The sequence below is a fragment of the Macaca mulatta genome, chromosome 9, assembly GCF_049350105.2.
Source record: "Macaca mulatta isolate MMU2019108-1 chromosome 9, T2T-MMU8v2.0, whole genome shotgun sequence".
Classification (NCBI taxonomy): domain Eukaryota; kingdom Metazoa; phylum Chordata; class Mammalia; order Primates; family Cercopithecidae; genus Macaca; species Macaca mulatta.
This window is the reverse complement of record NC_133414.1, coordinates 670,475-682,103: the sequence shown is the minus strand read 5'-3', so window position 1 is coordinate 682,103 and position 11,629 is coordinate 670,475. Positions and strand designations below refer to the sequence as shown.

The window sequence follows — 11,629 nt, the reverse complement described above, 5'->3', positions numbered from 1 at the left end:
TTGACGCAACATTTGGTGAAATTTCCAGGGACTCCTGTGGTCAGCTTCACGGTTTCACTCTGTCACTTTCTAATGCAGTATTCTTTGGGAGTCTTTCAAATTAAGCACCATCATTTAAAAATAAGTTTCATAATATGCAGTTTCAGGTTAATTCTTTACCTTTGTGTCTCAGGCAGTGGCTCCCTACCTGTGAGTTGTCAGAAAGGTTCACACTGTTTTCCAGGGCGGCCTTTGCATTTACTGGAACTATTAAGAGCTCGTTCCTGCTTCGGCCGTGATTGACACGCAGTCCGCGTGAGGCCGTGCGTGGCTTAGCGTCTTCTGCAGGCTTAGAGGTCACTTTCTGTTCTTCCCCAAGCCTGCTCTGCTGTGCCGAGTGTTCACTGCGGGCGACGGTCACGCTGTCTGGCACAGGCCACCGAGGCCACAGGGCAGACTCCACGTATCGGAGCCTGCAGAATGGCAGAGCCTGGCCTCCTCGCCGCCCTTCAGGGGGAGCAAAAAGCGCAAGCCTGTTATCAGAGCTGTGCTAGCCCAGAAAGCCTCCGAACAGGTTTAATTTAGGAATCAGCTCCTACCAACTGCCCATGTTTAGGATGTGTTTGAGTTTTTGTGATTTTTCCTGCACTGAAGCTACTGGGCTGGCTCTGAGTCACTGTCATGGGACTTCAGGTTGCCCCGATGGGAAGCGGAGGGGGAGGAGGGCCGCACAGAGGCTTGCGGCCGTGATAATGAAGGGCTTGTTGCCTCTTGGGACAGCGAGTTCAAACTCTTTGTAATTGTCAGCGTAAATAGCGACCCGCTGAGGACATGGCTGTAATTCAGGGTGGCATGGTTGATTGTCATCGTTGATATCAGGTACCTGCCTCTAAAATGACGGTACCCGTAGTGCGGCTCCAGGAGGGCAGCTCCTGCCAAACACACGTGCTCCTGGGCCCGCGCCTGAAGCCACGGTCGTGCTGCCAGCCAGGCCTGCAGCTGTGGGTGCAGCGGGGTCTTCATGGCACTGAGCGCCTCCCTCGTTTGCTTGTGGGGCCCAGCCCTCCATCCCTCCTGGTCCCCAGTGCGGCTTCTCCCAGGATTCTCCCAGCCCCGTGCACACCCCTGTCTTCACAGCTTCCGTAGTTTTCTCGTGGGCGGCCCAGGTGGGCTCCTGGGCAGGGATCGTGTGTTAGTCGAGTTCTCTCCAGCCTTCCCTGGCTAGTGGCTCAACAGGTCCCTTCAGATGAGTCAGCCAGCTGTGTGCCTGCATGTTCAGGATACTTGTCAGGATCCTTCCTCAGAGCAAGACGGACACTCACTTCCTCCATAGGACTTTGGAGCCCGCCCTGGAGAGATGCCAGCCACATCCAGAGGGGCCGCCCAGGTCCCCGTGGGCTGGTGGGAGTGACTTCTGAGCCACTCGAGGCCCCATTTTGTGTTCCTACACCCCACAAAGTCACTTAAAGTGCCATGTTCTGGTGCCTTGTGCCTCTCGAGTGTGGCACACAAGCCTGGATGGGGATCTGAGCGGGCGCTGCCTTCCTCAGGCTGCGCTTGTGTTTTAGGGCCCCTGGAACACTCGTGGCTGTGATTCTAGCCACTGTCTCGGCTTCCCTAGACGGTTTCACCCGCAGCCTGAGGGCCACATCGGCAGCCACCGAGGAGCCAGCAGACGTTGGTCTCACTCAGTCCTTCTCGACTTTGGTGACAGAGGAGACAGCAAAACTTCAGCTGGGAGCCCCAGGCCTTCTCTGCTTGGGGCCCTGGGACTGACAAAGCACAGATCCTGCCATCCACGTGCTGGGGGCCCCGCTGTGCGGCTCCCTCCTCTGGTCAGGGGCCTCTCCCTTGGGCTGGGCAGCTCCGGGTCCTCCCACTCACAGGCTCAGGGTGGGTCCTGGATGCAGAGAGAAGGAGAAGGGTGGCGGTTTGAGCCCAACTGTGTTGGCTTCATCTTCTGCTTCTTGTCGCTAAATACATTTGCAAAGTTTTCCAGATGAAAACTCAGAAGGGATTTTTAATGACTGGAATCTGTGAATTCCATGGAAGCCAAGTCTGTCCACCTCTTTCACCCACCTCACTTCTCCCCATTGGGGCTGATTTTGGCAGCATTCATAGGGGCAGGGACGCAAGGGGTGGTGGCCAGCCCTTGGCCCTGTGTCCCTCCTCTCCTCCCCTCAGCGCCACAGCATTTCGGTGTCATCCTCTTCCCTGCATGTGTCCTCACGAAAACCAAGTGCGGCTGGAGGGAGATGCCTGCGCCCGCTCCCGTGACCTTCCCGGCCAGCCCGGCTGCAGCGGCCCCTCGGCAGACATCTTTGTGGTGCTGCCTCCGTGCCCCTCCCATCACCTGATGCTCGTGCTCCTGAATCTTCACGCGTGTGCTCCGTGCAGCCACCTCACGGGCTTCCTGGGAATGGAGACAGTGTCTCACGCCAGTCAGAATGCTCTTCTCTGTCCACTGAATAGGCCAACACAGAATTATTGCTCTGTGATTATTTATGCTTTGTTATGTAGAACTGGAATAAAGAGAAAGCGAATTTAGACATTACAGCCATCAGGTTGAAGCTAGGTAATTGCATTAGGGAATTAAATGAGAGCATTTGAGCTTCTCGAGTTCTAATTCCACATCTTCGTATCCCCATCACCCCATACCCAGTGTCTAACACAGCTCTTGGTCTAGGAGTTTCTTGATAAATGCTTACTGAATTGAACTGTACTGAGCTTAACATTTCTACCCAGAGTTAGAAGCCAGTCCCTGAGCAAATTGCATTTAGAACGTGAGTTTGACGTTACTATGGTAAGGGGTATCCTACAGGTCATAATTCCTAGTCAATATCAGCTATTTAGTCAAATAGAGTCAAGTATAGAGAGGCATTGGCCCATCTGGGGAAAGGGCAAGGCACGATGCTTTAGGTGCAGGTCCCCAATATCAACTATGAAAATTAAATGTTGTCATCTCCAATTGCAGCCCTGTCCTCAGCTGGTCACTGCTTATGCTAACAATTATAAACAGCTTGAACTTGCTGTCCTGAGAGACAACACACCCTCCATTCTCTCTGCAGTGCAGCTGCCTTGGTGGATGGAACATGCCCCTCCTCCCTTCCTCCCCCCTCCCTCCCCCCTCCCCTCTCCCTCCCTCCCCCCTCCCCTCTCACTCCCTCCCCCTCCTCTCTCCCTCCTTCTCCCCTCCTCTCTACCCCCCTCCCCTCTCCTTCTTCCTGTCTTCTCTCACATTTCTCCCCCCACCTTCTCTCCTGGGTGAGGGGCAGAAGAGAAGAGACCTCCGGAATCTTCTGCTTCATCCAAGCAGCTTGGGGGCAGCATTAACTGCTGCAATTTGGCTGCCCCAGCAGGAGCCTCAGGGCAGCCTTTCTAATGGGAATCCTGGAATCATGTCTTTCCTTAATGTGTCCTAAAGGCTGGAGGACATGAAGTGAAACAATGCTCCATGCTCAGTCCTGTGATTTTGTGTATTTATTGGACTTACTTTGAAATTAAACTAAATGATACCCAAGGTAGAGCATGAAAAAAAAAAAGTAAAAACAGGCTATGGTGTTTGAAAAACAAACAAAACCGTTTGGTTTGTTAGTTTGTTCTTAGACCTTCACAGGCTCCTAGGTCACACGTTTCAGTTTCTCAGCGAGTGACATTCTCTGCGGAAGCTGTGTCAGTCTCTTGTTTGATGATGTCAGCCACAGCAGAAAGAAGCACTCCATAGGCCCCGTGCTCAGCACCTTGGCATGAGCTCCTGCCATCTTCTGTTCATGCTCATCACAGCTCTGTGCAGTGGGCATCCTCCTGATCCCTGTGGGAGGATGGAGGATGGAGGCGGAAGGGTGAGTGACGGCAGGATCACATGAGGGGTCTCTCCCGAAGTAGGGAGGGGAACCTTCCCAGGACTTCAGTGCCCATCACGACCTTCCTCCTCCTCCTCTGCCTCTCTGTGACTGTTTGACTCAGGCTGCAGGGACAGACGTGAGTATGTGCAGAGCGTGTGTGCACCCCTGAGGGTGTGTGCTCATATTGGCAGGGAGGGATGTGCACGTGTACAGAGCGTGTGTGCACACCTTGGATATATGTGCTGGCATTGGCAGGGACAGATGTGAGTGCGTACAGAATGTGTGCTGTCATTGGCAGGGACAGATGTGTACAGAGCGTGTGTACACACCTGGGAGGGTTGCTTATGTTGTTTTGTAAGCGGCAAATACGTGGCCTGTTGCATTGGGCGGCCCTGCGCCGGTGCTGAGTCCGTCAGTGTCCCTCGGGTTGGGGTCTCCATCTCCCCAGACAGCACTCGAGTGTCTTGAGGTTTCAGATTCTTCCTCTACGGGTACTTGGGCCTCCTCAGGACCAAACATCAGAACCAGCCCCAACTGCAAACTACAAGAACATTCAAATGCATCTTCAGTAGAGAAAACAAAAGCAATTGGAATAATTTTCCACCATGACCCCGTGGTTAAGCCGTTAGATACTCCAGCCAACAGATTGAGTCACTTTAAAATTCACACCAATTAAAATGGTTGTGAGAGTTGCAGAGCTTTACCGCTAAACCTTGAAATAATTGAAGCGTTCTGCTCCACTTGCTTACAAACTAGGGTTGGGGATAACTTTCAGTCCAAAGTAGTAACCTTGTAAATCCAGCTTAGATGCGAGGCTCCCACTGACACAGGAAGAGACAGTGGCCCTTGATTATTCTCCTGTGTTCAGATACTTTGTCATTTTTTTTTGTATCCTGATCATCACTTCTGCTTTTCCAATTCAAACTAAAGGGAGTTTAGTTCTGTTTTGGAGAAGCTGTGGTTAGTGGTTTCTTTTCATGGCTTGCTTAATCTCTTATGTCTGGCGCTTACATTTACCCAAATAGATTTTTCTTTAGTACGGCAGTGGCATAGCCCAGGGCTTCTCCCTCCATATCTGCTCCCCAGGAGGCCCCCTAGGAATGGGTGCTAGACATCCAGCCCCTCTCCATGTGCCGTTTTCTTTGAGTCCAAGGTAGGTTTGGTTCAGAGAAGAAAACAGGCCTCCGAGTTAGGTGCCTCTGACTGCTTGCTTGTGAAATGTTTAATGATAAGGTGCCTTCCAAACTAATTTTACACATTGATAGTTGTAGCCTGAAGTATCACTGCAGTCATAAGAACAAGAAACACTCCCATCAAGTAGATAGGCAGAAGAAAGCCATAAAAGTTTAATAAAGCGCAAATAAAATGGTGTTGTAAGAATGTACAGTGGGAAATGCTCTCAGTCCAGCCAGATCGGCTGTGGCGTCCTCCTGTAAATACATTTTGCCACGTGTGGCCCTGATCGCAATCACTACTGTGAATTGCGATCCACAATGTTCTTGGGGGTCGATGCCTGGACTGTGCCAGCAGATGAGTCTGATTTGAGGTCACGGTGGTGATGTGCTTAACACGGCCAGCTGAACTGAGGGGTGGCCACCCATGCACTCACCACATGCAGCCGTTATTCTTGTGATGGAGTTGCACGGGGCGCAGCTTGTCCACCTGGGCTACTTAAAGTACCGGGAACCCAACCACGGGTGGGTGTCTCCCGACATGAGAGCTGTCTTTTTTATCCAGGGCCCTCTGGCGCTGCAGACTCTGAGTCCACATGGGAGGCACCGGAGTGCTCTGCTGGGCCATGGAGGTCCCCGAGCAGGTGGTCACTCATTGCTTGTGGAGTGGTCCATGGCCTGTGAGTTTATTCCCCGGTCTGTGTGGGTGAGATTAACCAGTTCACAGCTGGGCACTTACCCCTTACACAGGTGACACTAGTTAAAGTGGAATCTATATTAACTCGCACGGGAGTGTGTGAGGAACCGGCAGGGTGGGGAGGTTTGGCCCTAGCACTAGAGCCCGGGCTCCTGACATTCTGCGTCTTCTTGTTGGGGGGGCCGTCAGAGCCGCTGTGGGTCCTGAAGACAGTGGGTGCCATATGGACCAGGGGATGCGGAAGCCTCTAGAGGCTGCGGGAGGCAAGGAGACAGTCGCTTCCCCAGAGCCAGCCCTGCCGACATTTCGACGTTAAATGGTGGGACCTGTTTTGGACTCCAGCTTCCAGAAATGTGAGAAAATAAATCAGTGTTTAGGGCGCTAAATTTGGGGTGATTTAGTGGAGAAATAGAAAACTAGCCCACAAAGGTGCACGCATTGAAATGTGCTCTGTTCAGGTGTTCACAGTGGTGTGAGGGGGATGGCATCAGGGTTCTGGGAACTGTGCAGTTTTACTGAAGGAAGGGGCTCGCCACGCCTTTCCTCATGTAACTGAAGGTATGTGTACCTGCCACACCGCCCAGGAGACAGGGACTGGAATTCTGACTTTATTTCTTATGGGAACAAAGCCACAGTCAGAACACAGTGAGGGCTGAAATGAGCTTCCTACAGCCTGAACTGGGAAGAGGAATCGCAAGTAGCTTGTTTTTTTCTACACAGACCTGTCCTTTCAGGTTTTGTTAAGTTCTGGAAAAAGGGAGAAGCCAGGCACACCTCGGTGAGGGACAGTGTTTCTGGAGGTGGTGCGGCTTCAGCCTTAATGTGGCCGTGTGCTTGGGAGGCTCAGAAACTGCCCAAGGGCACTCATCTGTTCCTTATTGCAGTAATACCTCGTTTACAGAAATCCACAGAAATTACAGTGCGGGAGGCCTATGGTCTGGATGGGTTTGTGTGGACCGAGGTCACGGGGTGTTGTCCCAAGTGCTTATCCTGATCTGGCAGAGGCTCTGGTTCCCAAATAATTATTCCACAGTTTCAGAGCCTATATCTGAGTGATAGTCTTTTAACTTTGCTGCATAAAAGTAAACAAAGTATGTCTTGAGGGTCTAAAAATCTATTTAGTAGTCATGGCTGTAAACTCATACCTGGGGCTTTGGGATGGAGTGAAAACCACCGTCACCTGGCGTGGACGCTGCGTGGTATTTTTTAGCGTGGTGGCCTGCTCGTGCCTTGAGCTCCATCTGCAGTGTGAGCAACAGCTGTGCAATGCATTTCTCAGCAACAGCTGAGAAATGTGGACAGGTCAGCTTGCTCCTCCAGGGGCCTGCGGGCATCCGGATGAGGGGCCTGGGATGAGGCCACATCAGTGGGAAGGAGCTTGATTGTGTCAGCAGATATGTCTGCCTCTACAGGCCTGAAAGCCAGCCAGAACCCAGTTTTCCTTTGGTCATCTAATGCCAGAAAAAAACCTGTTTCTTGGAGATTCTCGTAATTTATATTACTGAACCATTTGACCATAAATAAAATGTTATAAATGCATGAGGCTTTACAATTTGGCAGATGTGTAACTCACATGTCATTATATCAAACTGTTGAAGATATTTGTTGCACTTGAAGGTTTTTAGCATTTTATGCACAAACCAAATGCCAGTAGCATTTTGAAGGAGTATTTTGGAATTTTAAACACAGTGGGATAGTGCTGGGTCTCTGGGATGCTGGTGAGGTGGACGTGACCTCAAGCTCTTGGAGCTTGCAAGCAGGATTCCTAAATTGTCACACCTGCAGTGCTGGAAGTCAAAGTGGATTTCTGTAAATGAGGTATTAGTGCAATAAGGAACAGATGAGTGCCCTTGAGAGCGGTTTCTCGGCCCCCCTCAGAACCGCAAGTGGAAGACGCTCCAAGGTGGGGGTGGGGGTTCGGTTATCCACAGGAGCCTGGATGGTGGAGCTGGGTTTGCTGGTGGTCTTGCGTGGCAGGTCATTACATGCACTAAGGAACAGGTGACTGCCCTTGAGGGCGGTTTCTTGGCCTGCTTCGGAACTGCAAGTGGAAGACGCCCCAAAGTGAGGGGGGGGGTGGTGGTCCATTATCCAGTGGGGCCGGATTTGCTGTTGGCCGCTGCGTGGCAGGTCACTGCGTGGAGCGATGGGAAGTGAGTGGAGTGGGAATAGAGGATGCACCCTCCACAGCTGCTGCTGGGAGTTGGCTGTGGTAGCCAAGGGGGCATAGAGGGATTCCCATCAGGGGCAACACGACTGGGATCCCACGTGTGCTGGACGCCGAGGTGTGGCTATATGTAATCTGTCTGCAGAGCCGTCCTGGTGAGTGGGTTCAGTTACCTTCCCATCTCACATTTGAGAAATCTCGGGGGCTCACATCACAGCTAGGTGGGTTGGAACTAATGTCTCAGGCAGGACGTTGGCCCCAGAGTCCAGATCTTACCCCCCCTCTTTTGAGTCCACCAAGCTTGTAGACGGGGTGTGTGTTGGTGGGTGGCGGCTGAGAAACCAACACAGTAGAAGGGGGGGAAGAAATAAACCAGGCAGGAGACACAGGCAGTGCTTGGGAGGTCTGCGCGGGGTCTGGGTGTGGGGGGCACCTCTAGGCCTGTGAACCCCGTTCTGTGCTCCTGGCTTGCCCAACCTTGGCCCTCAGCCACATGCTGCGTGCTTTAGGTGAAATCTCAGTCCCTCATGTGGTGCGGGCATCTTTTCTCCCTGGCTTTGTCACTCCGTAAATCACGGAGTCTCAGTGGGGATGGCGGGGTGGTTGGTGGTCCGTGGAATTTGCCCTCAACCTCCCCATCCTTGTCCGGTCCTGTCTGGCGTGTTACCTGAATCTGTGTCTCTTCAGAGCCTGCAAGTGAGTGGAGGCCACGGCAGCCTCTTGCTGACCGACCTCTCAAACTTTTTTATTCATCAGAATCGTGTTAAATGCTGATTCCTAGGCACCCCCATTAGACTCTACGCCTGCCTGGCATGGGTACTTTGGGGAAGGTACAGAGGATTGCTGGGCTGTTCCAGGAGGGAATTTGCATTTGTAGAATGTCCACTGTGGTCATTCTAGCACTCTACTTTCCACGCACACATGGCATTAAACCTGGAAGGCCTCTGGGTGCTGTGCTGGTGAGGAAGCCCCGGCTGGACGAGGGACTGCTGGGGCTCGGACTTGATTCCTGGGCTGGGGGCTGCGGGCTTATTCTCTTCAGTGGGCCTGCTGATGGGATGCCCTGAGAAGTCCTGCTGTGCACTCAGGGGAAGGTGCAGAGACAGGCTCAGAAAAGACAGACTATGGATTTAAAAATTCCTACTGGAAAATCTTATGAGCAAAGTAATTTGCATCTAACTGAAGACAATCATTGCTTGAATAATTGGTTTGTTTACAAAGTTGGTCCTATGAACAGATTAAAGTTTTCATTCATGCCTTATCTATAATGTAAATAGGAGCTATTACTGCAACCTAAATTAGCTTTAAATTTCGTATTAGATTGTAGTCCAGATTACAAACGGCTGCTTGATAATCTAATTGATAAAACGGAAGAATTTAGTGCTTGGAACCCAGAGTGAAGGGAAGAAAACTGCTTTGGCTTCTCAAAAGTGTGTGACTGAGGGGTGACCTGGGGTGAAGAGAAGTGGCTGGAGTCATTACACTCGAGGAGATGATCTGCCCCCGCCTTTCTCAGCTGTCTTCTGGACAAAACAAAAGGGTGATAAATGGAAAAATTCAACACTGAGTTCGTCTATGCCCTGAGCTTCTCATACGGTCATTAATGGGCTGTATCTGTGAAGCCTCCATACAGGCACAAAGGAATTAGACTAGAGTAAGGTGGTCGGCGACCTCTGGCGTCTGGACCGCATGTCATTTCCTAAAGCCCTTTTGGGTGAAATGACAGTCACAATGTCGTTGTTCGGAGGAGTGTAATCTCACGTATGAGATGCAGATTTTAAATGATGCAGATTTTAAACACCAAAGCCAGGAAGCTTGGTGGGAGTGGCTGTCTTCCAAGTGGTTTTCTGTGCTGCCATGGATGAGGCGTGGATGTGTCATCTGTAGGTGAGATGCACTGGTGAAGGGGCTAAGCAAACCATGGAGGTGGGGGGGTGTGAAGCTGCATCTCTTCTGGCATCCCAAGTAAATACATTTTGTAAAACTTGTGAATTTGACCCTGATCCTAACCCTGAGTGTTGAAGTCTGGTGCAGTGTCTTGAGCCCTCTTCTGCATTGAGGGTGAGTGACTGTAAATGACCGATTCCTCAGTGGTGAAAGTTCAAATTTAGCTTCCCTGAGGAAACCAGACCTCAGTCACCCGTGTCTCCATTAATACTGCCGCCCCTACGCTGGTGGCTGCAAGTTTCCAAGCCTTCCTTGGAGAAGCAGCCGTGAGGTGCTTGATGATTTGACAACATCAGACACCTTCTGTCTTCTGTCTAATCACGGTACAAATGATTCTCCTACAAGGAAATGGATCTGGTTTCTTCCCGATCATTGGAAGAAGCAGCCCGCCTAGGGACTGCACCATCCTCTGCACTGTCGCAGGGAAGCCTGTGTCTGTCTCCAAGGAGTGTCACGTGTGTCGTGGGAATTGCCTCCTTAATTTTTCCTGCTTTTGAGGGCTCGGTAGCTCTGCCTGTTTCACCCGGGATGAGCAGCGGGTGGTCTCTGGCTGCTGTGGGACCAGGGCTTGTGTTTCACCCGGGACGAGCAGTGGGTGGTCTCTGGCTGGTGTGGGACTAGGGCTTGGGGGTGCATCATCACATCCGGTGGCCTGTCCAGGTGGGCATCATTGTCTTTGCCTGTTGCCTGAGGCAGCTGTGATGCCATGGGGGTCATGCTTGTCAGGGCCAACCCAGTTCTTCCCGTGTACACCTCTCCTGCTGGAGTGCCTTTCCTTATGATGACTTGTTGAATTAACGTGGAGAATGCAGAGAGGCTCTGGGCCTCTCTCTCCCATTCTTACTCCCTGGAGCTGTGATGCCCGACAAGGGAGCCCATAGCCAGAGGCTCCTTTAAATTCAATTAGAATAAAGATTTGATTACATAGCTAAACACATTTGAAAAGAACTTCACAGATTAAATTCCAGATTCAACCCTTCAGGCCCAGTGGCCACGTTTCGGGGCTCAGCAGCTGTATGTGGCTGTTGTCTTTCTGTGTTGGCTGAGCAGATTGGGGCGTTTCCAGTTCAGCAGGCAATTCTCTTGCATGGCTCTGCCTGTGGTGAGGGCACCTAGGCTGGAGAGCCTCGTGGGGATCCCTTAGGCCTCCGGCTGCAGCCAGGCTGCACGGTTCCTATGCCTCGGGTCCTCTGCAGGCCCAGATGGATCCCACCACAGAGCCAGCACTGCCAGATTTGGGTACTGTGTGCAGACAGCAGAGGGTCACATCTGGGTCTTGCAGGGGCTGGGGTGACTGGCCTCCTTGGCCAGGCTCCTGTCTCCGAGTCTTCAGGGGAAATGCATCCACCATCCACCATCCACACCGTGCACCAGAGGAAAACTGCAGGCTTCTCTGTGGATGGTGAATTGAGATCATGCAGAGTGACTAGGTTTGGGCTCCTGACCAGCGTGGAACCTGATACCTTTAGGTGGAAGCTGACATGCCTCCATGTGTACATGGCAAAGAGAATGCAGCATTGTCAGCTTGAATCCAGATGTGCTCCCGTTTTGAGGTGGAAGGTTCTGGGAGTATTGGCCATTGGTGATTGTGCTGCCGTGGAGGACTTTGAATGCAGGCACTGGTTTGGGATAACCCTGGTTTCCTGGTCCTGTATGTGGGCATCCCTGAATATCTCGGACTGGAGGAAGGCAGGGCAGATGGGAGGGTGACAAGAGGTGTCAGGTGTTTCCAGCTTTGGGGACTGATGCCATAAGATGGCCGAGATCAGGATGGTGGTGGCCAGGGACCAAAGCAGGGGTGTGTGGAAATGCCATGTTTCCT

At 51.9% G+C, this 11,629-nt stretch overlaps 1 pseudogene; it reads left to right on the top strand.

Annotated features, from left to right (window-relative positions):
- The first annotated feature begins 760 nt into the window (after positions 1 to 760).
- On the top strand, positions 761 to 1,646 carry LOC144331050 (uncharacterized; annotated as a pseudogene).
- Positions 1,647 to 11,629: the final 9,983 nt, after the last annotated feature.